General features: G+C 37.4%; 1 protein-coding gene across 3 annotated transcripts in view; it reads left to right on the forward strand.

Moving 5' to 3' along the window:
- The first annotated feature begins 485 nt into the window (after window positions 1-485).
- Window positions 486-26,821, forward strand: part of sema4ba (sema domain, immunoglobulin domain (Ig), transmembrane domain (TM) and short cytoplasmic domain, (semaphorin) 4Ba) — a 59,951-nt gene continuing 33,615 nt past the window's right edge. Inside the window, exons 1-2 of one of the 3 annotated variants that reach the window (XM_043264685.1) lie at window positions 486-632; window positions 7,789-7,825. The gene's annotated coding sequence lies outside the window, so the exon portion shown is untranslated. Of the gene's footprint in view, window positions 633-7,788; window positions 7,826-10,936; window positions 11,135-26,821 lie in introns of those variants that run through there. The other 2 variants (XM_043264686.1, XM_043264684.1) reach the window with 2 other exon arrangements.

Here is a 26,821-nt window from a genome sequence, read left to right on the forward strand (position 1 = left end):
CTATCTACTAATTTCTCTAAAAAAATGTCCCTCCTCAACGATGGCTAGAATGCAAATGGAAAGATATATGAACGTATCTGCATTAGATTATACATTATATTTCCGTCCTACCCATTATTGATGCCAAAATGGGTGTGTGTGTACATATTAAACCCTTTGTGCGTAAACCTTAAATCCATCTCAATCTGACGATAATCCATTTCATAACTGCAGTTTTGAGCCGGCTGCAGTGTATTTTTCCTCTGCAGGTTCTGTACTAACAGCCTTACGTTATCAGACAGAAGGTGTAAAGGGGAGTGCCTCCTCTCCTCTCCTCTCCCCTCTCCCCAGCTCTGCCTCCTCAGGAGTGGAAAGCAATGATGTAATGTGCCTGGCTGCCTCAGAATGAGCAGCCCCCCTCTGCTGCGTTTCATTCCCCCTTTCTCTCTCTCTCTGGCTTTCTCTCTGCCTCTCTCGCTCTCCCTCCCATCCTCTGCTGGTGCTGGTGGTGGCTGGCGTTTGTATGCGCTGTGCCGTGTGAGCTGCAGCCCTGGGCATCTCTGGGGATCCCTGCAGAGCTACTGTTCCTCTTCTCGTTGTGACGGCTGGGGCTCGCCCGCTCGAGGAAAAGACCCTCTCTCTCGTCGGCCGAGGTAATTTCTCTCCAAGCTGACAAATGGCATGTGTTACAGGATTTAAAAGAAAAGGAGCGAGGCAGGACAGGGGTTTCGGGCTTAGGGTCCGCTGAGCAGCTGAATGAAAAGGTCTGCATGCTGAAAACCTGCTGTCACCGCAGCACCGGTGCCATGGCAATAGATTGAATTTGGTTTCCTGTGGCTGCCGCTGTCAGCTCTCCTCTCTAGCGGCTCTCACGCATGCACGCACGCACCGCTTCTAGTAAGGTGTTGGTTACCATGGTTAGGAAAGGATGGATTCCTGTGCTGGCTCATAGCTGGGTCAGCATATCACCTGGACTGCTGCCTTTCAGAAGAGAACTGTGCTCTGAGTGGATCTTCGTTGTGGCTTGAAAGTAAGAACGTCCGTTTTATTCTGGAGGTTTAGGTGAACTTGCAGCTGTGATTGCTTTTGGTGCTTTTTGGTTAAGGTTTTATTACTTTGACTGCTTAGACTTGTAAATTATGCTGAGCTAATGTGGGAAATATGTTACTGTTTCAGCATGAATGTGACATGTAGATTGATTTTCCTGCATATTTATGCATGAGGGACTGGGTGTGTGCGTGGACAATGCTTCATACTATGGACAGGGTATGCCCCTCTTGCAGCTCTTTCGTTTTTTTTCTTTCCTTCTATGATGTGCTGAAAACAGCTGGTGACTTCTATTTACAGAATTGCCAGTACATTTTTGTTATATATATATATACGTATATACTATACTCCAAATAATATGAAATATTATTGAAATATACTGCAATATTAAATATAATGCATAAACATATTACTTTACATTCTTACTCCAATTTTTTTTAAATAAAATGAAAATGTAACATCTTATTTTATTTGTGTCTGTGTGTATATATATATATATATATATATATATATATATATATATATATATATATATATATATATATATATATATATATATACACACAGACACATAGACATACAGACGTATATTTTTTGTTTTAATATACAGTAAAACTTAACAGTGTTTTCGCTCACTGTGAAATCCCACACTTTGTCTGTTTTTTTTTTTTTAATATTTCATGTGTCTGGACTGCTCCACGTGCATATGTGGTCATGACTAATTTATCCAGAGGATTTTTCCCTGTTATATCAGGAGACGGAAAATACCAGCAGCCTCCATGTCAATTTTGCATAAATAATTGATTGGCTAAGTTCGAGTAATTACTGCACTGTGTGAATATAAATCTCCTTCATTATAGTTGTAGCTTCTAATCCAGTCTTTCACAATCTTAATTTGCTCTTTTTTAACCTGAGCAATTGTAGATTTCACACAGATTAACGGTACATGCAATTTTGAAAAGTCCTCAGGGGTTTATTAAAGAAACAGTAGGTTAGTATCAATGTCAGAATTAAATAGTGTAAAGATTTTCTTTTGTGATGAGGATCTGTAAAATCTGCAGACCTGAGAAAAACGGCCTGCTGTGATTGGTGGAATGGGACCATGTGGGCTCGTCGGGGGTCAATTTATGATTTCCCCGCGGGGAGAAGGTTATGTTTACTCAGGATGTGGTTGGCTCCTGCAGCTTGCACGCTTTATCTGTGAGCGGCTGGAATACGTGAACGTTGCTTTACAATCACATATTCTGCACATCAATAAATTGATCCTACGTGTCTAAAAGAAGTACAATAACCCGAGACCTCTCTCTTTTAAAAAAAGATAAAGCTCAGATTTTTCAACCTCGTCCAGCAAGCAAGACATGAAATGACTATGGACTGAATGTTCCCTGAATGATTAGCCCATGTATCATGTGGTGGCCAAAAAACAGTTTTCTCAGTGAGTGTTTTTATTGATTTTTCTCCTACCAGACGGTGTGCCTGAATTAAAAAAAAAAAAAAAAAAAGCTTTTCCCCAGGAAACGTCTAAATTTCACAGCCGTAATGTTGCAGTTGAAGGATTTCGACAGACATTTTGACTCTAAGATGCTTAGCGTTCCTTCGCAAAGATCCGAATGCTAGGATTTGGCTTTGCAGCAGGTGATTTTAACTGCGAAGAAGTTGCTGGAGATCTTAAAATAGTAGCTGGTTGAAGAGGGTGTCCTCCAGTGAATTCACTTCTATGTTGCATTACAGTAGGATTGTGTGTCCCCTAATATTGTGCAAGGTCAGGGAGTCTCTGGAGGAGTGCTGTTTAGTTGGGTTCAAGCTACAGATCATATGGCCCTTCGTGTAGCGTTGTTAGCTGAGTGCTCTTGACAGGCTCTTTGTCTTATTGCGGTATTGTTTATCTCACACATTCACAAACTAGAAACCAGGACAAAGGTCTCTGAAACGACAGTGTGTGTGTAGTAAATTCCAAATTTGTGTGTCAGCATGGGATTAAGCAATCAATCATTTCTGTTAATTATAAACCTCAGCTCTGTTTAAAAACCGGCCTAAGCTGGGTTGCTGGATTTATCTGGCTAAAAGTGCCATAAAGTTTCCAAAATCTCTTAAAAGACTGGGTTACTACAATAACTAAACCCAACAAACCATTGGATTGGTGTAAGATGTTCTTTTGGGGAGTGGAAGTGGCTGATTTGAAATGCTACATAGACAGAACTTTTTCTTTATACAGCATACAAAGAACATTCTGAATGATTTGAATTCCCTGCTGAAATAAATAGTTGTTTTGGCTGGTTCATTTGTGTCAGTGGAGCACTGGTCTACTGACTAAGGCTACGTTTACATTACAACGATGTAGTCCAAAACGGAAAAGTTTTTTCCTTGTGTTGGTAAAAAGTCCCACATACAAGACGATTCATGTTTACACATATCTGCAAAAACAGCCAAACGTGCTGCATTACGTATGCCAGGTCAGTAGTTAGCACTGTCACATTGTTAGCAAACAGTAGGGAAGTGACAAATATATGATGTATAAGATGCATCGCTGCTGTTGTTTGTAATATTTGTAATAAATCCACACATCGCTGAAGAAGTGTTAACAATTTCAAGAATACCATGTGCATGGTTGTTCAAACTTGTAAAAAGAGTATCACAGTACCCCAAAATTATAAATTTGTCATTAATCAAATGTCGTTCCAAACCTGTAAAAGCTTAGTTTGTCCTCAAAACACAATATAAGTTATTTTGGATAAAAACTGGAAGGCGTTCTTGGCTGAAAACGTTGTTGTGTAAACAGCCCTCAAGTCTGGTTTCTCCCAAGGTTTCTTTTTTTATCATATCTATCACCTGATGGAGTTTGGGTTCTTTTCTCCCTTTCGCGTTGGGTCGATGAATTAAAAGACACTCAATATTCAGTAATATTATCGATTTGGCTGCACTGATGCTATTGGATGAGAACAACACTTGAACTGAATAACGACACTGTTGCTCTCTATAGAGCTGCTTATAGCTGAATTGAACTTGTTTCATAACTGATGAACTTTCCACAGTTATTGAACTGAATCACTAAATCGAGCTGAATAAAGACACTGTTGTAATTAGTCTTATATTTTAAAATTTTGCATTATTGATATTGTTATATTCTGTTAACTGCTGTGAAACTGTTTTCAGTCTGTAAAAACTTGAAGAAGTGACAGTATTTTAGTTATTGACTTGTGTCATCTACCATGTTGGGTTCGAGTTTTTCACTGAGGTCATCCCAATGCATTCTGGGATTGCCCTCTGGGAAAGATACAGTACATGAAATGCCACTTTAATTATGCTGAGTCTTAAACCTAGACTTTCCTTGTCCATGTTCCACTCACGGAAAGTTCAGATGATGTCGTTTTTCTCATCAGCACAATCCGCTGATGGCTGCGCACACTATTCATGTGGATCCTGATTTTGAGATTTTGTGGACATGCTAGTGTTTAAGTACCCAAAAAAACAAAGGTCCACTAGGTAGTGCACACATTCATGAAATGTACTTTAAATGGCTAGTATGTTCAACTGTGTGCATGACAGAGTGGAAAATGAATACCCGAGCTATAAGTTATCTTGTGTAATCTAAAGTGTTTAAAGTAAAGTTTTTGCAGTAGGAGTGTTTATAAAATCCCTATGTTTTGAATCAGAGCTACTGGATGTGTAGTAAATAAAACATATGTTACCCTGAACCACAAAACCAGCCATAAGTGGGATTTTTTTTAAGATACAACCGACCGAATACAACTATTCGAAAATCTGGAATCTGGGTTCAATAATATAGAGAAATACTGAGAAAAAGTTGTCCAAATTAAGTTCTTAGCAATGCATATTACTAAATAAAAATTAAGTTTTAATATATTTACATGAGGAAATTTATAAAATATCTTAATGGAGCAATCTATCATTTTGACCCATATACTGGTCTTAAAAGATTGTGAAAATGTAAGTTAGAAGTAACTGTATATTGATAGTTCAAGTCATTACACTAAGAAAGTCTCAAAAAAGATGGGTATTGTCCCTGTGTGTGTGTGTGTGTGTGTGTGTATTCTTGGCTGTAATATGAATATTAAGAACTAGTATTGACTGGCCAAGATTTTTTTAGTCACGGTTCATTGCTCGCCCAGGTTCATTACTCTCAGCTGTGCCGAAACAAAACAGATGCTCCTTTTACAGGCTCAGCAGCACTAGAGTAAAAATGCCCTTTTTTCGAAACTTGTCCTGGTTATTAAAACCTTTTTTGGGAGGGGCTGTCCATTTTTGCCTCATACCAGGCATCAGTGTGCCCAAGTTGAAAAGAAAAGCGGCAGCAAGGCTTTTTGTTTTCATTTGATAGAGTTAATTAGTGTTTTATTTGAAGCCCCCCTGAGGTCTGGCTCAAATACAAGACTTCTGTTCGCTCTTGGCCCTGCTGAATAACTTGAATGACAAGTCATTTCCCTGAGCTGTGTCCTCACCGCAGGGACAGTACAGGGACACTTAGGTCAAGTTCAACAAATTCTTGAGCTATATTTTAAACAGAAATTGCAGATTTTTGAACAACAAAACAAAAAAGTTGTTGATTTATACCTCAAGGTCAGTTTATTCTGAAATTGCTGAATGCAGGTATTGCCAGGTAGTGTGTCATCACCGATCATGAACAGGGAAGCATTTAACTGACGCCGCTATTGTCTGTTAATTATTTTTACTGACAGGAGGGGGAAGCTGGGGAGGGGGGGGACGACAAATGATCTGTTACACACTGCCAGGGGAATTGTCCTGGCAGACACATGAAAGCAAACCATGGTTCCTTTGATATGGACATTTAGAGCCACCTGAGGAGAAGTTTGTCTGCTTTACGCTTGGTCTCAGCTGACCCTCTTTCTCCAGTTTTCTGCGAACAGCAGACATTTCTCAACTCTGTATTTCCCATTTAGTAAAGACACATTGTGTACCACATTTTTCAGACAGTGTTTTGCAACAAGTGTGGGGTAATATGTTGAAATTGTTAGGATCTAATATTGCCGTATCTCTCCTAGGATTACATAAAATATTCAGTCTGGTGCTGAAACAAAGTTATGATTAAATTAAACAAGAATGTAACAACAAAAATAATTGTATACATACACACACACACACACACACACACACACACATATATATATATATATATATATATATATATATATATATATATATATATATATATATATATATATATAGTTGTTATATATTGTAATAATTGTTTGCTCCAGCATCAATTAATTCATTTTATTAATTAACAAATAAAAATAATAGTAATACTATTAAAATATATAATATTAGTTTAAACATTTTTTTATTATTATTATTAAATGATGTAATTTTTGTTTTATAAGCTGTTGTTGTTTAAATAATAAGTGATTGATATTGTATGTAATCCTAACAGAAATACAACCATTTAATTTTTCCAGCTGACTAAAGTAACTAGAAGCGTGGCGTTTGCAGTAACTTTCGTTCCACAAGCAGATAAGAGACAGAAGCTAAAGGCCTGGGGGCTCTTGATGAGTGCTGGCGTCGATGCACGCTGATGGCAGAACTTGTAAGGTTTTATGAGGGTGGGACATTAGTCATCCAGATGAAAGTAAATGTGAGAAGTATTTTTTTGATCTTTCACCAGTCAAAATTTAATCTGGACCCCAGGAGACATTCTCCCTCAAATATGCTTGTAAAAAAAAGATTAACGCCACTATATATGAAATGATTTTTTACGATTTACATACTGCTTGTCACAGCATAAACAGGAGTGTTTTAAAGCAATGTGATGTACCACTTTTGCTTTCTTACTGACCTGTAATCAGTGTTACGACTCTGTAATCGTCATAACCTGTAATTAGTGTTTAGTGAATAAACTGGTCCGTAGAGGATTCTAACAGACAAGAAGTTACTGACGCTGTTGTTGATCAGTCTATAAAAGCTCTGGATTGTTTATTACACCAGATCCAAAATTTATTTGATTATTTTAAGCAAAACTAGACAGGCCTTGATCTTTTATTTATCAATCAGAATATTGTAAATAACAACAAAAGGCTTTACATAAACGTGCCCATTCAGCAAATTTCACGCTGAAGCTGTAATCAATGTTGTGCTTTATACAACATAAGCCAAGCGTCTTTATTTGTCTCATTCTCATAATCCTGTTCAGAAGGAGCTTTGCCGTCACCTCCTGTGGTGTTGGCTATCTGTCAGTCTCTGTACAGAGACACAGTTGTTGATTCAGATTTAGCGAAGAGAAAGGCGCTTCACATCAAAACAAACTCGGTTTAAAACCTATGCACTAATTCTCGCTATTCCCAGCTTGAGAAAGCAGTACTCTTTGCAACAATAGCCTCATTCGTGATTCACAAGTTAGAGCACTAGAAGACTAAGGTTGATTGCAATACCCGTTCAAATCTATAGAGGTCAGAATAACTATTTGTCACTGATGAGAATATTGAGTTTTCTATTTTTTGATTATTTGTTCATATATTTATTATTAAAAGTTTACACTTCATTATATGTTAACGTAAGAGGATAAACATTGCTTTTGTGGGAAGGTATGAGTATTTCTTCTCTGGTTAAGACAGGCTTTAAATGGTTAGTTTAACCCGATTCTTTAATCATTTACTCTTTTACTATTTTGAGATGCTGTTGCACATAAAATGAGTCTTAGTTAGGTCTGAAACATCATTTGACCCCACATGTTGTACGGACAAAAAACATTGAGCCATTTGTCAAAATGTCTTCTTTTGTGTTCAACAGAACCAAGAACGCCATACAGGTTTGGAACAACATTAGGGTGAGTAAATTTTCATTTGTGGGTGAACTATCTCTTTAAAGATGTCAGTTCTGAACAATCTAAACAACTCTAATCTGCGTTCCAATTTAGGGGATTACGCACCCCCTATAGAGAGATTAACAGAGCTGAAAACTTTTGAGCCAATGCTTCCCCTTTCTGGGTATACGTGAAGCCCTGGGAGTTTAACTTCAGATGACAAATGAGACAGAGGGGACCACGGCAAAGCTGTCTGTAAGATGTTCACGCCACATCAGTCAGCCCAGAGGTTCGGAGGGGGAAAAAAAAGACACTCTGTGGATCTGGAGAGTGCTGATGAAGTTTGCATTCGGAAGCTCTTTCTTGGGTCAAATGACAAAACCTTTACAAGCAAGTCTAAACAAAGCAGATTCATGATTTGGTTATATTTCATACAGGATGATCTCTCTGTGTTTGGTCACACAAGAGTGATTGAACAAAATAAGTTTGCAAATAAGAGGAAATTGAGTCCAAATTACTGACTGCTAAATGCAATGATGGGAAGGAAGTGGTTTGAAATGATAGTGCTTGTTTTAACCTGCCAGATCACATCTTGACTAAGAAAAGTGAATGTAAATTATGCTTTTTTTCTACTTCCTTATTTTCAGAAATTGCATTATGAAAATGAATGTTATACTGGCACAAAATATTTCAAAAGGTGGCTTTTGCAGTAATACAATAGAAGAACTTTTAGTAAACAGTTCTTAAAAAAAAAAAAAAAAAACATCTCGAAAGAACATTCTTTCACTATAAAGAGCTTCTTGTGCAATGGAAAGGTTGCATGAATGTAATAAAGAACCTTTTTTTTGAAGGCCCTGTTTAAAGTAGTGTGTTTTCATAAAAAAATAAATAAAAAAAACACTGCATTTCAGAAACCATCTCCATTTACAAGTGCATTCATAGCATAGATATGTGTAGGTAGATGCCCTGCTATTTAGCTGCCGGATACGTCTGCTTGCTTGGAGCAGTCAAATGAGAAATCTACCTAAAGATATCTATGCACAGAGCGAATGTGGGCAGCTGTGCCATCGTTTTCAAAAGCCTCAGTTTTGGTTCACTCACACTGAAATGCAACCCTGGAATTTTCAAACTAAAACGGACTCTGTGGACCATAGCAAAAGTTATGTATTTTAAAACAAAATACTCTAGGGTAAAGGGGCCTCTCTGGTTAGAGTGATACAGTGATGTTTCTGTCTTCCTTTTTTCGGATTTACTTATTCTTTTTTTGATCGTGATGCATAATGGTAGACCAGGTCTGACTGGTGTAAAGGGACGGAGAGGGGGAGGAGTCCCAGTCTGCATCTGGCGTCTGTAAGTAAGAGGCTGATAAGTGGCTCAGCTCTGCTTCCCGGCTCTCATGACACGCTTGTGTCTGCATTTGGCTCGTCCCCGTCTCTTAATGACGGCATCCCGAAGCCTGACACCCCAAACCTACCATTCCATCTGCCTGCTTAGCATTTCCCCTCAATACATAATTAGCAGCACTATTTCAGTCACAGGGATTCCCAACTGTGACTGTTCCTCTATTGCGCTCCATAGTTCTCTTCTCTTGTTAACTAGGGCATGATTAGATGATTTGTCACTGAGATCTCTCAGTTGTTTCAGCACCATCCGTTTTAAGCATTTTGGTGACATTTTAAGGACTGGTTTTAACACTGATGTGAGTCTTCTTTAACAGCTCGCACAAAAAGAAGTGTCCCATGCTCGTTAGGCTGTGATTAGAAATGCTGTGTTTTTGGGAGAGGCTTTACGGTGCGTACTTTCTCTGAATATTGTCAAATGCTAGAAGGTGACTGTCACTCAGCCAGGAGTAACACTATTATGATGTTGCATGTAAGGTGTTGTAATGCGAGGCGAGGGCAAGCAGTGTCTGTTGAACTTTAGGAGTATTTAGTTTCAAATGACGACCTTTTTGAGCTGCACTTTGCTGCCTTATCTCCTCACATATTATGTTTTATAGATGTAAATAAGAAACTGCAGTGCTGTGTAGGACTGTAACCATCGTAGATAAGATTTCTTTGTGTAGGCTGTACATATAGTGGCAATTCCAAGGGATTTACGTAACCATGATAAGAGGAGAACATGGCCTTAATTACTTTGTACATACATTATATTAATAATTTGATAAGATGCGCATAAATTATTTCAAAGTACTTAACATTCAAAAAATGCATGCCATTATATCTGTAATAAAATTATGTTGTCCCATCCCTTACACCTTAACCCATCTTTAAACCAACCCAGACTCCTTACCTTTACCTGTATCCCACCTCAATAGCGGAAAAAGTGTTTTGCAATAGAATATGAACACTGTACTCATTTTTTTTATGTAATTGCACAGTAGTTAAGACCACCTAATATAAAGTGGACCCTATGTACTATTAAATAATAATAATAATAATAATAATAAGAAGAAGAAGAAGAAGAATCTAAAAAAGACAAAATATATATTGTTATATTTAGATATTTAGATATTTTTGGATCGTGGTTGAACAAATTATTAATTTTACATTTAGTTCTTACTGCTAATACTAATAATAATCGTTCATGTATATATTTTTTCTTAGCCAATATTAATTAAATTATTTATTGATTTATTATTATATTTAAATGTATCATTTATTAATTTAATTATACACCCCTAAAATATTGAAGATAGTGTTCGATCATTATGTTTCCTCCAAACAGGGAAATATAGTTAATTTGTCTTTTATATCATAAACTGAACTCTTACTCTTCTTCTAAAGAACACAGTTTAAAATAGCTTTTACATTTATAACACTCCCTCTCAATATTTTTTTCCCTTGGCTTTATGTTTTAAATACTTTTTACTAGTTCAGTTGTGTTAATCATTTAAGTTTGGAAAGTGGCATTGTTGAAAGCCGAAATTCAAGTTTAAGTAACTACTAAAACTGAAACTAAAGGTTAGCAGGAGATCTTGTGATTTCCTCCCAGTGTTTGTAATGATTATCAAGGGCCGTGCTGTCTACCTCCTTCTCTCTCTCTCTCTCTCTCTCTCTTTGCTTCTCTTACTATGTGAGCGTGAGGGGAGGAGCAGTGATTAAGCCAGAGGGAGGTTTTACTACACCAGCGTGTCAGATACACATTCAGTCACAGCAGCAGACAGAGCATGAGTGTGAGCACTGTAATACCGTTCCCACATCCAGACCTACAAACGGCTGATTCTAGCACTCTGAAAGCTGGATCTACTGACAGTTCTCAAGAACTCTGATTTTCATTGGGATTTCTTTTTTTTCCTTTAGGGACGAGTTGGAAACTTGTGTCTGAGAGAGAGTAAGTACTCAGCTCTTCTTGCTTCAGTGCCTTTAACTGGTTGCTGTTAATGATTGATCGGTGTCTGCGGGAGTGTTTGGTTAGTGTGCAAATGAAAGGGTTTTATAGCACTGCACTCCTGTTAGACGCTCCAGGCGAGTGGCGTGGCTGCACGGGGGTTTGTTATTGCAAGGGGCTGCCGGGACGGGAGGGATGTAGGGGGGAGGGTGTGTGCTGACACAAGACAATCCCTCTACTGTAAGACCTTATCTGCAAGGTGATAGCCGGTCGTAGCGGATCACAGGACAGCAAGCTCAGTCTGCTTCTGTTTGCATGCGTGCCTCAAGTGCCTCAAGTTTGTTTGGGTTTGGTTTCAAACGATCAGTTTTGCAGGGTGTGTTGCAGTTTGGGTTGGCCGGTGTGTATGAGCTCTTTGGCAGTTTTACTTGGAGAAGCTTAAAGCTCTGTCTCTTGAGCTGTGGAGTTCGGTATCTTTGCGCACGCTCTGCCAGAAGACGGGAGCATATGTGGCAGGCAGCGGTGTCGGCGTGGAGGAACTTTCCATGAACTCTGGATGGGGCTTTGCAAGTGAAGGGAAAATTTGGAAAGTGAGAAGTGTGAGGTTCTCCATTAGAAGATCATGCGGTTTTGGCATCGTTGGAGATCTGTGATTGGGTCAAAGGCGTGAGGGAACACTGCAGGTGTTTGTTGGAAACACAAACGTCTTTTTTGTTTTGCACTGGTAGTCATCCTTAGATTGGAGACTATTAATGAATTACAGATTAAAGCCTCCCACAGAAGTAAATATGAAACCGTTTCAGTGAAATGTGATATTTTTTGACACATGTGGGTTGGTTTTTCTCAGTAAATTGGATTTAGGATGGAATATAAATTTGAATTGCATGAGGAAACTACATTGTGATTAGAAAAAATAAAATATTATTAAAATTAAAAATAAAATTAAATATCTTAGCATTTTTGAACATTTGAACAATAACATTGTGAATGTTATTTTGGACCCCACTGACTTCTAAGGACAAAAATGGTTAAAACCTTCTTCATAATATATTCTTCTGTGTTTCTCACTTACTCAGATTTAGAAAACGTTTGGTTTGTTCTTTAATATAAAGACCCCAGCATCGGTAATGAGATCATTGTGCATGACCATATTTGTATTCATGTGAGTATGTGCAATCAGTGCAAATCTGCACATTAAGTTCATGTCCAATGAGAGATTTTCTTTTCTTTTTAGCCAGCAGCTTGTTGGACAGCTGCACATGGGAGATAACCACTCCAGTCTGAGAATTGTAGGGAACGGTAACAAACACAGCAATTTTTGCCATCTTCAAAGAGCTGTACACGTTCATGCCGTTTACACTGTAGACCTACTTCTCTGTGAAGACTTTGGGGGGAATGGTAATTTTTGGAAACGTTTTTGGAAAGTTTGGTGCTTGACATAAGAAGTATAGCGGTGGAAAAGATGACATGAAAGAAGAGCATCAGGGAGAGTTGGATTAATTGTACTGTTAGACTTTCTCCTGTGTTTTTCTTTGGTCTGATCCATAAAGACAGCGGCTGGCAATAGCATTCTGGCTACAGGAGCCTTGACAATGGTCAGCCTGTGTGAGGCTGTCAGAAACTGTTTGGCTAGTTGGTAAAAACTGGTGCCTGTTATATCAATAGTGCACAGCCTGACTACAGCTCTTGTCACACACAATCAACACAATAAACTATTAAACAAGAGAGTTTAAAAGTCAGTGAGTGCATTTGAATGGACAGTTGGACAAGCTGCTTGGCCTATCTAAAACATATTTAGACAGTTTTTTAAAACTGCCATACATAGGTTGGATAGCTGATCTTATTTGGTCTCCCAGCCTGTAAAACCCGTTGGCTGCTCAGCTAGCTAAACATTTTACCCTTTCTTTTTAACATCTTGAACCAGCCTACATTGGGTTTGTGGTTTACTTGTCTCCCAGGCTAATTTTAGAGGGCTTTTGAAGTTTTTTTTTAACCAATCAGTTTGTAAGATCAGTTGGCTGCTCAGTTAAACACCTGCTTGGTTAGGCTTGTAGACCACTTTAAAGCATATCAAACCATCATAAACTGGTTTTCTTAGTTCTGTTTTTGCATGGTTTTGGGCACTTTTCAGATGCTATGTGTACGTTATCAGCTTAAGACCAGTTTGAACATGTTGAAAGTCCAGCTTAAACCAGATAAGACTGTTTTAACCAGGTTGGGATCTTAAACAAGCTACCATCAGCTTGGTAGTGAGAATAAGACGCACAGAAAAACAGAACCTGCTGACTTTGTAGCAGCAGTCTGTTACATATTAGGTCAAGAGTAAAAGCAGGACAGGCACAGGCTGTATCTCTTTGTAGTATCTTCACCGAATATAAAGCTCTCTATTCTGAGGCATCTACGCACCACCTGTTTCCCATCCCAGTCATCAGATCCCAGGGCTATTTTTCCAGCTTTAGCTTTGATTTCTCATGCTTGACTGGCCACTATATACCTGCCTCTGCATGTGTGTGTTAGTAAGAGATTCTTTAACTTGGATGGATTAAAGAAGTGGGTCAGTTATAGGCTCTGGTAGTAGAATAGAGGAATGTAAATAAGCACTAGTCTAATGTGCTCCTAGATTCTTCTGGCAGGAGCTCGAATTCTGCCAAGTGTTGCGACACAGTGTTGAGGCAGAGTATAACACACAAACACAATCCTTTTTTCCATGTCATTAACTTCTGACAGTTATATGTGTATGTGACACTCCTTAGCAGTCTCCTCCCAAATGAACATCTTGTATACTTGAAGTGAATTTTTCTGTAATGCTTTACATTTCATATCATTAAAACTGAAAAATTATGCTAGGAATGCTTGAAATGCCTTATAAATGCTGTATAAATAATAAATTAGTTGGTTTGCTGGTCTTAGTTGGCCTTCCAGACTGTGACTGTTATTGCTGGAAAAATAAACCAGCTTCAGCTGGTTTCTTAGGTAGGTCACATTAGTCTTTTGCCTGGTTTTAGAAAGGTTTTTTTCATCTCTTAGCTAAATACCAACCTGGCCAGGCTTAGAGACCATTTTAACAAGACCAGCTTTATTCAGCTTATCATGCAGGTCTGTTGACTGGTTATAAAGGGGTTGTGGGCACTTTTCAGCTGTAAGACCAGTTGGCTGCTCAGCTAAGCTAACTACTAACTAAACACCAGCTTGGCCAGACTGGAAGACCATCTTAAATCAGCAAAGACCAACAAACAAGTTTAGACCATTTTAGGCAGTTTTAAACATTGGGAGCTGTGTTATTATGCTATCTCTATCAAATCCTTAAACCAGCCAAATATGGTTTTGATGCTCTTAGCTGGACTCCCAGACTGGTTTTAGAGATGTTCTGGACACTATTCAGTTGGTCAGCTTAGCCAGAATAGAAATCATCCTAAAACAGCTTAGACCACCAAACAGGCATTTTTCTTTTTGTTTTAAGCATTGAAAGATTTATGTTATCTTTTCTAAATGCTTAAACCAGCTTATCATGATTTGCTGGTCTTTGTTGTCTTAAAATATCTCAAACCACTTAACAGTGGTTTTTCTGGTATGAGTTTGCTTGGTCTCCAAAGCTTGTTGTAGGAAAACAAACACAAGCACACATACCTGAGACCAGTCTGGTCTTAGCAGTCCCCCCCAGACTATCTTTTGAGTGGTTTTGGGGATCAGCTAGTCAGGCTGGAAATCCAGTTGGCCATCCAGCTAAACTTGCCAAACACCAGTTGGCCAGGCTAAAACCAATCTATTTAGTTAGTCCATAAAACCAATTTATACTGGCTTAAACTTTCTTTTATAGGGGATAACCTGCATTAACCACTAAAATAACCAATAAATGAATGATGTGTGGGTGACAGACAGTGGGAACGAGAGTCAGAAGCTCTGACAGGGTTCATGTAGTTGAATCTTGTAAAGTAAGCAGTACCAGAGGCCTGGGGGGAGAGCAGCCACTGTGTTTTTGCTCACTGCTGGGAAGTCTTTAAACATGCGTCTTTAAGGGACGTCACAGGCCTCCCCCCTGGTTTTCCCAGTCATGTTCTCTCTCTCTCTATCCCAGGGGCCTTACGTGGGAACTGGCTCCAGTGCTGGAAACAGACCAAAAGTTAGTATTTGCCTGCTTGTTCATCTGACCCTGATGAGAGCAAGAGCAAGTCAGAAAGAAACAGAAAGAAATCCCGTCAGCAGAGGGGACTTTTTGGTATAACACAATATGTGATTTTGTAGAGTAAACTTTTGGACTTTTAATGGTAATTTACAGAGGAAAAGTCTGTTTTCTTAGTGAGCTGCCTGTCGTTGTCTCACACACACACACACAAACTTTGACACCTTCTGTCTCACACCTGTTCCTGCTGCGTGTCTGCGTTTCATGTATTATGCAGGTCTATTTTAAAAAGACCAGGACCGTGTCCATGACTCTTACACCAGTGAGAATGTGGTATGTGTATGTGTGTGTGTGAATCACGTGTATTAGTTTGCATGTGTAGTTAAAATGGCATTCATTAGTTACCCCAGTTGATTAATGGACTTTAACCTAGTTGTAACCACACTGAGGACACTGACATACACAGACGGCCTGTGATCCGATATCTTCTCGGAGCATTCCAGATCATGGCCTTTACTCTACTAATGGCTTCTCTGAGGCTCTCAAGCATACCTCACCCTGACCATGAAGAGATTCACACCACAACTGCTCTGCCCTCCTTCAGCAGGCCGCTTTTTACGCCATGCTACTTTTTCCCCTCTGATACCTGATCTGAGCTGACAGGTTTATTTCTGAGATATTTAATGATTTAAAGGTGCTGTAACTTTGCGAGTATGTATGAGAGAGGTGAGGCTGCTGATCACGTGACAGTGAGGGAGTGAGAGATGTCCGGAGCTGTAGCTTTCAACATTTGCTCACTCAGTGCAAGTTAAAAAATCTGCACGCTAAAGTTTACACTGAATCAGATAACTCTGCAAATACATTGATTTCGGAGAAATGGCCCTCAGCGTTTTTTGTTTTTTTTTTACTCAATGACCAACTCAAAAAATCAATCATGCAATATACATTCTTCAACAAAATCAATGTTTATTGAGAGTGAAATAGAAAGTGATCTGTATAAGCTGTGCTTTATCTAATAAGGCTAAGTATTTCAATAATTTGCTAAATTTATTAAAATACTAAATTTAATAAATCGTTTTATGGCTTCTTTGAAAATTTGCTGAGACCTTCTAGTTTGACAACCACTAACATTATAATTATTAAAAAAAAATAAAACATTAGAATTTTTAATAGTGATGAGTTAGAGTTATTAACTAATTGTACAAAAAATTAGTAATACATTTTAATTGAATGTTTATCTATTTTTAGTAGTTTTTATTATTCAGGTGCAAGAAGACTATTAGAATTTTCTCTTTATTATTATTATTATTATTATTATTATTATTATTATTATTATTATTATTATTATTTATTATCCAAAATTAGAATTTTTTGAGGCCCTAAACAAGCTTGAAAATGTATGAAACTTTGCACATGCCAGAAGTTGCAAAAATGTATGTCTAATGTGGGTTTCAGAATGAGGTCGGCCAAAATGACTCCCTAAAAATATTACTCTTAAAAAGCCTCTCAAGCTACATGTACAAAATTTCAGTAGACGCATGTAACACACCTACCTACAAAAAAAATCTCCAGGAACAAAATCCAAAACTTCTGGCAAAGTTGGTTATTTTATTGTATTTTAAAAAGCTCATTTTAGAGATTATTTTAATATATATTCAGACATTTGTTTTTTGAGGGATCAGGTGAACCCAAAAGCAGCCTAATTATACAGGATTCCAGTGCAGAATGTTTAGAGAATCCAATTACTACTGATTTTATTTTATCCCAAACTTGCAAAAGTGTCACTTTTTGTTGGAGAATTTCACATAGTCCACAACCTAATTTACTGTATTGCAACTTAATTTAAAACTGTAATAGTTCTTTCCACATTCTCAAAATGCATTTGCATATTCCTAGCGATGGTGGCATATGGTCAAAAGAGAGGCCAGAGATGTCCATTGTCCAGTTTGCCAGAACAGCCATACTCAATTTTTCAACTTATGCAGAAGCTTGTGTGTGTGTCAACTGCAGTCGACTGGAACAATGTGCTTTAAACCAACAACAGCCTTGAAAGCTTCCTGCATGAAAAGTGCAGTAGAGTCCAGGCAGCCCTAACCTGTGTTTGTGTAGAAAAAGGGGAAGTGTATGAGAAAAAGAGAGAAATAGGATACGCTTGATTTATTAAAGTGGATCAAAGATGTGACATGTTTATAGAGGCCGGGGTCCTGTACTTGTGCTTTACATGACAGCTAACAGCTTCATTCATTCTGTGTTGCAGCGATGACAGCATTTAGGCATCTGCCACTCACATCCATGGTTTTGCATATTTTTATATTATATATATTTATTTATCAACATGCAGTTTTCCATACAGACCATGCCAACTGTGCATCCATTCAGGTGTAGATATCATTCCTCGGTTCTTTGTTCTCCTTCTATTAAATTTTTTCCAACTCAGAAAAAAGTCCCGTCTTGGCATTTCTAAATAATGAAAGTTATGGTTGATGTTGTTTTCCAAATCCATTTTTTTAAAGTCTGAAAGACCTTTTTTTCAGCGTTTGAACATTTTCTGCATCATCCACTGCTAAGAACCCAGTGCTGTTTCAAAGAGCTGTGGAGAGATGGGCCTTTATCCTGCTATCAGCGCTGTAATACGACTGAGATCAAAGCATACATATCAACTTATGTGTCTGGCAGCTGAAAATGCCTCTCATGTCTGTGGAAAAAAAACATTCTGCTAAGATTTTAATTTCCCTTTTTGATGTAGCATGTACTGCTGAAAAGAATCGGTTGTACTCTCTATCCAGATTAATTTTTGGGACCGAATCAACAAAAAGGTCTTTATCATCTGATAATTATCTAAATTTCAGATAACCTAGAAATGAGAGTGATAAAATACATGCTTTGACTGGTCCTCGGTGCAATCTTAACCACATATCAAGGTTATATCTAGTTCCTGGCATCATGGCTGCATCTAAAGTATTGGATATGAATCTTAATGCACAGCCGCGTGAATCCGGTTGAGCTCCTAGAAGCACCAGATTCGCGTAATTTCATTTTCATCTTCTCTACGATAAGCTCTGACCTGAATAACCTGAGCTGGGTGGTGCGATCACTATTGAATTACAAACTCAGTCACACCTCCGGGTGAAACTAGACCATGTACTTCCAATATTTCCTTTCATAAAGATCCCCTCCTTTAGTTTAGCTTCTTCCCACCACTCCAAAAAAAAGATGCACATGAAAAGGGTTTCCTTTAAGCGGCTTTTAAAAGAGGTGGTGTTGGAACTTGTTGTTTCCTACTGGATTAACTGGACTTTCATCACGTCTCAGCTTGAGCCATGGTGTCCTTCTGAACACCTCCTCACTAATTAGACATCAGTGTTTGTAAACTGCCTTCTGATCCACTATGAATTTCCTCTGTAAATTTGGCTGTCGATAAAAGTTAACTTAATTTAGCCCGAGTATTAACGGGAGACTTGACTTGCGATTGCTTTTAATAAAGTTTGACTTTGTACTTATATAATGAAATGTGCTTAAGTAAAAATATAAATAAATATAGGTTGTTTTTATTTATTTGTGTACCACAATATTCGATTCTGATTGGTTGGCAGGCGTGCATTAAAACGGTTTTAAGCACAGGTAGTTCTAAGTGAGCTTAATCACTGCACTGGTTTTATTGATCCACATAAACACACACACACACCCACACCCATGCACACACACACACACACATGTAGACACAGGTAGCTGCATTGTTAGTAGAGAGGTGCTCAGCATGCAAGTAACACACGACTGTGATCTCTCTCTATTGATAATTAATTCAAATAAATTATATAATTCATTTACACAAATGTGATCTTACCACACTATTTCATCTCTGTGTCTGATTTGAAGCAGGCACAAATGCTAGAGCTTCCAGTCACATACAGTATTTTGCTGCAAACTTTAACAGCTTTAACTTGTCAATGATGGCAAATGAACATTGTATAATCGGGATAATGCATGGCTAGCTGTGCTTTAAACGATTTTAATACACTGCACTTTGTTTTGGGCGGTTCTTGGCCTCCACGTCATGCATAAAAATCATGTAATACACAGATAGCTGTGCATTATCCCTTACAAATAAATATAATCTACATTTTAAACTCATTACTTCCTAATAATATAAATCATAATAAAAGGCTATTTAAAGGCACTTAACACTATTTTTGTTAGCACACTCTAGTGCACTTTTAAAAAGTACGCTCTTTAAAGTGCTTTTTGAATATTATCTTTTTAATCATCTTTTGTGCATTACAGAAGTATAATTAATTTGATGTGTCAACTAGACCCATATGAAGTGCTTAATTCTAATTTTGACTGTATTGTGCCACTTTATATTTTCATATATATTAAATATTCACATCAGAATATATAATACAAAGGAATATATATTACATTCAATGTATTGAAGAAATACTGGGGATAAATGTCGTTTTTAATGCCATAAGAAATATGTAAATTTATAAATTAGAAAGATATTATATATAAAGTGGGTCAAAAACCATCTAAAACAGCAAACTGTTTTAATATAAGCAGTATACGATAAAAATTTTAACTAAGCTATCAATCTTAACATTTTATTTCAATTAACATGCTAAGTGTCTCAAAATTGTAGAATATTGTAATATTCATTTCTGTAATTTTCAAGGTAGACTTAAGTGCTTGCAGACGTAACGCTAATTTCTTTCCTCACACGGAAAAAAATGCAAATAATAGATTATCATTATGCTAGCAAGCTGCCACTTTGATTGACATGACCCACGTCGGCCCTATTAATTATGGGTCAGTCCGTCCTCCAGGGTCACGGCCCGTCGTCTAGGACTCAAATGTGCGTGGAGTGGAATTTACGCAAAATATCTGAGTTGTAAGAGATTGTTTAAATCACAGGCATGATTGAGATGCCACTGCCGGGGTGACATTGCGCTCTTTAGCCCTAGAATGAGCAGTGCTTTATTGAGCCGCCTGCAATGAGATCACCCACCAGTCAGTGTTTGCACGGGGCAGACTAGCTGAGTGGTTTAGTTACGGCAGCGTAACAGCCCCAAATGACCCTCAGGTTTCTTTTGTAGCAGCATGAGCGCTGCATGAATAAATTCCCAGCATCGGTGAATCAAGAGCTCCTGCTAATAGTCAAAGTGCTGATCCAATTGCATAGTGCTGCTGATAGATTTTACATACACGGTTTTGATGAAATAGGAGGAAAATGTGCAAAGATTTAATCTCAGTAATGGGCATTTGAAGTTTGCTGTCTGAAAGCACAGAGTGCATTTCATCTCATCGACAAGTGCTCTTGTGAGGCAGAACGCAGGCTGACTGCAGTGTTGAGACTCACAGCCATAGAAACGGATCGCCGCAGTCTTTCTGTTGGTGGATTATGTGATTGGCACACTGTCATGCGTTCAATCGTTTGGATGCTTCTGGATTGCTTCCAAGGGAACAGCGTTAATTAACGATCATCAATCTTTGCTTAACAGTAAAGGGTTTATCTGGATGCAAGTGAAAGGCCCACATAAAATGCTTTTTAGATCGACTATCAACTATCAGATTCAGCAGAAAAAAAGCAGATCGAAGAGATGAGAGTGTGCTCTGCGTGTAGACAAGAGCAGTCCATCACCGTGACAAATAAAGGTCAGGATTCAACGTTAAGATTTGCGTAAATTTTATTTAGTTTTATTTTAGGTTTTTTCTAATGTTATTACATTAGAAAAAAATTCTAATTTTATTGTTTCATTAGATTTTATATATTTTATCATTTTAATTTGTATTTTAGATATTCAGACATGTTTTGGCTTCAGTTGAACCTAAAAGAAGCCTAATTATGCAGGATGTTTATTTAATAACATTTTTATTGCATTACATTTATTTCTACATTTTATAAATTTTCCCCTAATTTAAATTTATTATTACTACATTTTATTATTTTATTTTATTACTACATTTTATTGCATTTTTATTCAAATATCTACTTTTCATTTATTTTATAAACGTATAATTCATTTTTATTTTTCATTGAATCGTTCTGAATATATTTAATCAATTCATTTTATTTTGTTTGTGTCTTTTGTTACAGCTAAACAAACCCCTAACTGAATATTACTATGCAGCTCAACAGTATTTCGTTACACGTGCAACATTGTGTATAAGCATAAAGTTTTAAAAACGCTTGTCCTCCATCCTCACACAGTGCATCTCAGGATACATTCTTGTTTGGGTTCCATTCTCTCAACACTACATTGATCCGATCATGCCATGCCGTTGTGCAATATGCTGTATTGATTATGTAGAGGGGTATCATGTTGCAGTGGTGAAGTATAAATAAACCACTTGCTGCAGTTCTCTGTACGCTAAACATTACAATCTCACTACACCATTACGATCTCACAAAGCATCTTTGTCCATTGAAGACTAGGACATTACAAGCAAAAAATATATAGTTATATATGCTACATAGACGTTCCCTATAGAATCGATTATTGGTATTCTGCAGAGGAATAACCATGAAACCCTAACAAACATTACTGAAGAGCTGATTAACGGCCATTAACAGCAAGGTCTTGAGTCGCTGGAGCTTTTAACGCCCACAAAGAAGTTCACTATGACTAATCAAGCTCACGGCTGCGACTAGCACCAGTACTACAAGTGATATCAGACAGAGTTTTTACTGGCAGCTATGGAGTTAGAGCTCCTTCTGTTAGCAGGGTTCAGGAGGCGGCATGAATCTGTCTTGCTGTGAAAGACAGTCTGAGCGATGGGAGAGATATTGACGGCCATTAGGAGGGGCCGAGTGCTCTGAAGGCCCCTCGCACGCACCGTGCTATTGGCCCTTTGATGTGATTGATGGCTGTAGCACACTTACCAGCACCCTAAACATCTGTCTTATGCATGTTAAGTCCCAGGAATGCAGGCATTTTCTCTATAGCAAAAAAATACAATAAAAGGATACCACCATCAGTTGTAGGTCTGCATCTATAAAGGAGTAACAAAGGTGTAGGATAAAAAGGAGGAATGAATAACAAATTGCTTGGATGATCAAGCATGTAATCAAAACCTCAAGCAACCAACTGATTTTTATTCTTTTTTTTTTGGCTCATCCAAAAACGAAATGAATCCACCAGAAAAATACGATTTTTTTTCAATGGATTATTTTATTGGAAAAAAGATGAACGATTGGATAAGGTTTCTTTTTATTAATGTATTTAACTATGAAGCCCATGCTCTGTCTTTTTGTATTCCAATAGAAAAAGTATAAAAAGGTATTATATTTAAGATATTAGCCTAAAAATATAACAATTATAGTAGTGCCAGCAGCTCTGGCATAACAGGAAGCAGAAGTAGCACAGAAGTTTGCTCTTATCAACACTCAGGCCAATATTACAACCGCCGTAAATGCATTAAATCAGATGGTGAGATAATGACGAACAATTGGAAACATTTAGAAATGGAAGAAAAGTGGTAAAGCAGGCCATGACCTACTTTCAAACCAGACTACTTTTACGGCTCTCTTCACCTGTGTCACGCAAACGTCACTCCATGTGTTTGGATTTGGGCTTAACTTCTAAAACAGCTGTCTGGAAAGGGTTACAGCTGCAAATGTCTATACCTTTCCAAAATCTAATTTAAATATGCTTGTTTTTTATTTCATTTTTAGAATTTTATTGTATTCGGTAATACGAGATGCAAATATATAAATAATAAATAGAATTCATATTTAATTATAAAACATATTATAATATATATAATTATATTTTCTTACTATACACATTAAGAAAAAATGACTAGAATATGCAGCTTTGCTATCACAGGAATTAATTACATATTAATATATAAATATAAGATAATAAAATAATACATTTACAAATAAATGCATATACATTTTATTTTTCATTTATTTTAGTCTAAGGCGATAGGATAACCATAACCTAAAAGAATATGTCTGTATTTTTTAAATGAAGGCTTTCCTTGTGTTTGCAAATGACCTCAAATAAACAAGTATTTATTATTTTAACTTGAGCGTAGACACAGTAAGTAGGCAGAAAGGCTGTAAGTGGGAGGCTGGTGGATTCCAGGACTGCAGGGCACTGGCATTCTTCCAGACTGGTTTGTGTATAATTATACTGGGATTCCTGGAGGATCTAAAGCAGAAACTTTCTCCAGTCCCCTGATAGCCATTGTATGAAACCCACAAGTCATATCAATGAATTATATAGCAAACAGCACAGAGAAAATAGGCTGACAGCTCCATGGCCTAACTGTCGGAGCTTTATTAGTGAACGTTTCTGTAATCGCCAAATGCACTGCTGCATCTGTTGATGCTAGGCTACACGAAAATCTACTGCCTCAACAGAACATCATTACTGGACCACGAGGTTTAGCACAAGGCCTCTGAGCACTTATCTTCTGTCCCTGCAATGGTTTTAAAATGCCGCTGACACAGTAATTGCGCAAACGCATTTCAGCGAGTTTGCACGGTATGGGGCTGGGATTCTCAGAAAACACAGATGTTTGACTTTTGTAACAGCTGTTTGATATTTAGGGCAGCAAGTCACTTAGATACTTTAGATACTGACTAAAAATGTTACCTTTGCAGAAATCATATGGGAGTAGAAAAAAAAACCTTAAGCTTATTGAAGTTTATTATTTAACTAAAAATATATATATATATATATATATATATATATATATATATATATATATATATATATATATATATATATATATATATAGACAGAGAGTGCTAATAATAAAAAACAAAACAAAAAAAACACCCTAACATCAGCTGAAATATGAACATAACTAATTTTAAATATTATTTCAATTGTTATTATTAAAAATAGCATCTCAATGATACTAAAATAACACTGGTCCAATGTAATTAATTAATTAATTGATTTTTTTAATTGGAATTGTTTCTACGTTCTTTTGTTATTTCTAAAATATGACTTATGTTTGAATGTTTCCTTAGCAGATGCCTTCATATGCTGCCGGTTAAGTCACTGTCTGCCTGGGCAGCAATATAGCTGCCTTTGCTTTCAGACACAGCCAAAACATCCCAGCTGGCACGAGAAACCTCTATAGAGCCTACTGGAGCAACAAAAACAGTTGACCTTTAGTTAGAAGTCAGGTCTCTTTTTCTTCTGTGTGTACGGATGCATGCGTGAAACCTAAAACTGAGCAACTGATCAACCCCCTGTTACATTCACAGCTTATTTTAGAAATAATAATTTGAGCTGATATCTTCACACGGAATCTCCTAGAATCCCATTGTACAGACACATTGAAGTTGCACAGCTGTAATCAATGTAATTAAATCGTGCGCAGTGTAGATATCAAAGCGAATGTCGGCATGCATTATTTACTTGAGTAATTACAGTGTATCACTTATGCCAGCTGCTGCAGCACAGAATGAACAGTCGTAGTTCATAAAATAAACATAATGAGATTTTATCCAAGAAAAACACAATGCTGTAAATAATGTAAAGGAGGCCCATTCTGCATCTTCATTTTTTATGAAATATACACGTTCGGAAAACCTTTGACTGATGTATTTTTAGTGAACACTTGGCAACCCCAGGAGACCCTAACTGTATTGATAGCTTCAGGAGATTAGATTACATCAAAAGAAATATACAACCCAAGTCTTGACTCGAGACCCCTTTTCCTTTTTTTTTTTTTTTAAACAAACCTTTTGCATTTGAGGTTGACATTGTGTGCATCACGTCTCCGATGACCCAGCGCTGAATAGATAAACTAAAGATGAAACATAGATACTCCCTTTGCTCAAACAGGACTGTGAGAAAGAGAGAGCTCCTCGTGGATTAGGGCCACTTCCAGAAAATCATCGAGGTTACTTTCCCTAAGGATGATCCACTTACAGCAATACTGCTCTTAAGTGTCCCCTTATCTTTTACTTGCAATATCTGGGAACGTGGTGTTTAAATGCCATTGTGTTAATGTGTTATTCTATAGTCAAACGTGAGTAATTTTATTCTGCGAATAAATGTGTCCGGAAGCAGATATATAAGTGGTTGTATGTATAGTTATACACAACTATATACACACACACACACACACACACCAGTTTGTCTCTGATGATATCAAGAAATACTCTTTTGAATATACCCAGTGCATTCAAAAAGTACCAAAATAGGTCTGAATATACACTAATACATTTTGTGTGGGTGCCAGGAAAAAAAAAGGCAGAGGGCCTGTTGAAGAATAGAGTCTGTGTCAAATCACTCCGTCTACACATTCCTAAATTAATCTAATAATAAGTGAGACATTTTATATGATCATCCTGTTTTCATTTTGCACTTGTAAAATGCAAAACACATTGAACGTAGCCACCCATTGAAATGGCAAAACTCCACCTGTTGCATTCTGTTCACTAAGATTCAGCTTTTTCCATCCGAGGAGCTGTTTCATATACTCTTTTTTTCTGAGAATAGCATTTCTTTGTAATAAATTCCAGTGAGGCTGATTTCTTGGAAAACCGCGGCAGTTCTTCCATATGCTGCGTGTTATTAAGAAAAGCTTTGTTTCTTTCAAAATCAAACTGAAAGCAGCGGGGATGCCATCAGAGATGAGTCAATGCTGTGACAGTAGCAGCATTACAACTCTATAATTATACTGAATTTGCTCAAATTACACTTTGGCATTCAACTGCATCCAGTCCACGCATTCTTCCTGTCCAGCATGAATCACTAAGTACTATTTGCCTAAAAACCTGAGTGGAAAACTCAGACCTTTGATCGCAACTATAAGAATGCTGACCTGGAGTCAGTTCTAATGTTAACCAGTAAGATAATTATATGCACCGAAATTAAGAGCATACCAGAACCGGCTTTTCATTTAAATATCATTTTACCTGACAAAGAGACGATAGCATTAGCAGTTATTTCACAGACGCTTCTGTGCCGTTCTACATTTCACAGAGCCCACATCTGTTATGGAAATTTCGAAGCAGAAGCGAGAGGACAAAATGAATCTCTGCTAGAAATATTTGCGCATCTGACTCTGCCCCCGTTCAAGTTATTTTACTTTAGAGAGACAGCGGTAATGATATTCCTGGTCCATTTCATGGTCATATTTTACATTTTATCCACATTTATCTAGTTAGGTCACCCGTTTAATTAAACTAAATGTAATGCTTTTCATCTGAGAAGTCTTGCCTACAAAATTAGCTTTAACATTTTCAAACTTGATCGGAGCCAGAATTTTTTTTTTTTTTTTTTTCATTTTGCTTTGGCTTTTTAATAAGATTTTAATTAGGCTATTAAAGATCTTTGAAGGAACATATGGATGTAATTAATGCTGGCCAGATCACCCAGGGAGGAGTGGGCCATTAATTACTCTAAGCTGGGTCTTGGGATCAGCTCGGAGACGAGGACAGTGGAAAACTCCATCTCAGATCCCGCACTTTATGATTCACTCTTTCCATTGACACGGGAAGTTAAATACAGTAGACTCTGGTGCTGAACTTTACTCTGATGACATATGCTTATGAACAGGTGTCAGCTTTACTTCCTGAACTTCTGAAGTGGTTCGAT

Source organism: Puntigrus tetrazona, chromosome 18 (assembly GCF_018831695.1).
Source record: "Puntigrus tetrazona isolate hp1 chromosome 18, ASM1883169v1, whole genome shotgun sequence".
Taxonomy (NCBI): Eukaryota; Metazoa; Chordata; class Actinopteri; order Cypriniformes; family Cyprinidae; genus Puntigrus; species Puntigrus tetrazona.